General features: G+C 37.1%; 1 long non-coding RNA gene across 1 annotated transcript; it reads right to left on the reverse strand.

Annotated features, from left to right (window-relative positions):
* On the reverse strand, nucleotides 1–1287 carry LOC146507520 (uncharacterized). The gene is made up of 3 exons (XR_014877045.1): nucleotides 1212–1287; nucleotides 955–1032; nucleotides 1–750 (listed from the first exon to the last, which is right to left on the reverse strand). It is a non-coding gene; the product is annotated as an uncharacterized LOC146507520 (long non-coding RNA).
* Between the last annotated feature and the right edge of the window lie 1202 nt (nucleotides 1288–2489).

Raw genomic sequence — 2489 nt, forward strand, 5'->3', positions numbered from 1 at the left:
CATGCCATACAAAAAATCAGTGAAGGTACACACATCAGGGACAAGAGGAGACAAAAAAAAGACTTAAACTGGGCTCCTAACTGGGAGACCAGTTTGAGGACAGTGAAAAAACACCTTAGCACAAAAAAAGCACATGAATATTCACATGTACACCACGTAAGCACATGACATGCACTGGAGGCGTTTGGGATGGGTGAGGGTAGGTGAGTGCGTATCTGTGTGTGTGTGTGTGTGTGTGTGTGTGTGTGTGTGTGTGTGTGTGTCTGTGTGTGCGTGTGTATGTGTATCCTGTGTTCAGCTTGAGAGACTGTCCTTTCACCTAGTTAAGCAAAAGTCAATAGTCCACAGCCTTTGCAGGAAATCAGAATTTTACAGTTGTTCTGACTACTCACAGCTCTACCCATAGCTTCGATCATAGCGGGTAGCCTTGTGGGGTTTATAACAGCTGTCACTGCTTTCTTCAATTTCCAATAAACCAGGGCCAAGCCATCTCCGATCAGCAAGAATCCTGTTATAATGATTCCAAATAGGAATATGTCTTCAATGTCCTCAGTCGAAAGTCCCGCCAGGCACACGACATGCCACTTCTCTTGCCATCGTGTATCCGGCAGGGAACGTCCCTCCAAGACGGTTGAACTCTCCCGAACCCAGGCTTTTCATCGAGAAGTGAGTGTCAATTGCATTTAGGGATCAGTTGATCAAATTCATAGTTCTTCTTTAGGTATTAGAGATCAGGACTGAGAGGCTCTTCTGGGGTTAGAGATAGACACGACCAGATATAAGACATGAGAAGCCAAGCAGGAAAGATAAGGGAGGGAGAGAGATGCGTCCGCCTCCATCAGAGCCAAAGCAAGCAAACAGAATCTATTGTCTATAAAAGACAAAAACACTGACTTTTTTTTTTTTTAATTAACAACAATAATTTCATACTGAAGATAAAATCTTAGGATTTACCCAGTTATATTTCATCATCTGGAGTGCCTACAAGTAGATCATAATGTTTCTTCACCATCTTAAGCTCTGTTGAAACATCTGAAAAACAAAACGTTTTTTGAATTGTTTCCTCCCAGAGTGACACACATACATAAATGTGTGACTAAATGAGTAACAAATTAATTAAAAAGATAAATAGACACCCTTATTGTTATCAGCTGCATGATTGCAAAGATAAAGAGGAAAGGCAAACAATGTAATTACAGAAAACTGTTTACCTGGGAGTAAGCACTCTTCAGCCTTGAATGAAAGTCCAATAGGTTCCTTCATAGTTTTCTCCAGAGTCTCCAAGACATATACCTAATTTAAAAATGTAAAGTTTTTCATCACTTACCACAGACCAAGATATTGTGTTAAAGTTGTATTTAGAAGGTTCTCAGACTGGATGAAAAATATAAATGGAAACATACATTTCTGTATAAGTCTATTCCAGTTAAATACAGAAAAAGCCTTCAGGTGAGTTATGACAAAATATGTTCATCATAATTCTTTATAAAACATGACAAACCATCAAATCATACAACTTCTCTAACATGGTGTTTTTTGCCTGCTCAAACATGTCCTTTGAGTTCACGTGGTTTTTAATAGTCTCCCTCATGTTGTACAGCGTGTCTTCTCCTGTAAATGCTAAAGCCTCTACAAAAAGACAGAAAACTCTTCAGACTTTTTATGCTGAATAATAACAAACATAAATATCTGTTTAAGTGATAAGTTGTGAAGCTCTGATCTTATTTCTTACTCTTGTAGCCTTCTTCCATAATGTTCTCAACTGTCTCTGTCAGACTGCTGTAGACTTTTTTTCTTCTGCTTCTGGATGATTCTGTTTAATTTTGCCTTAATCTTTTCTTCCTGAGAGAAAAACATGAAGTATAGATGAACTTTACTTATTGTTTATCAATGGGCTAATGTATAAGAAAGTCTCATCTCTTACCTCTGTCTTGAGGAATCTGAGCTGTAGTTCAGCATTTTTGTACTTTTCAATGAGAGAATCAGTGTTAAGTGTAAATGTATTGATGACTCCGTTGAATGCTCCACATTTTACTTCATTTCTAAAACAAGTAAACATTACGGTTTATAATGACAGAATTGGCAAGTTTATATGTTATGAATTACATATCCTGGATAATATTATGTGACTGTTTAGAACATGTTTTTTATTACGGAAAGGTCTTTCTGAATTCTGCACCAATGCTGTCAATCAGACATGAAGCCAACTTCATATTAAGGTTTATTGGTTTCCCTTTTTTTGTTTGTAGACGCCACCATTCTCAATGACACACTTCAGTAAATTGTAAAAAGCACCACCATTCTTTCCCTGAAACACAAAAGAAAACACAGAATTATTGCATTTTACATTGTCATGTAAAATCTGCATGTATTTTAACTATGATTAAAAAACATACATGATATAAGAAGGATTTCTTATGTTGGGTTCAAATATTGAGGAGGGATACAGGAGGTAATCAACTTTCATAATAACAACACTGATCCGGCCG

Source organism: Neolamprologus multifasciatus, chromosome 11 (assembly GCF_963576455.1).
Source record: "Neolamprologus multifasciatus chromosome 11, fNeoMul1.2, whole genome shotgun sequence".
NCBI classification, from domain to species: domain Eukaryota; kingdom Metazoa; phylum Chordata; class Actinopteri; order Cichliformes; family Cichlidae; genus Neolamprologus; species Neolamprologus multifasciatus.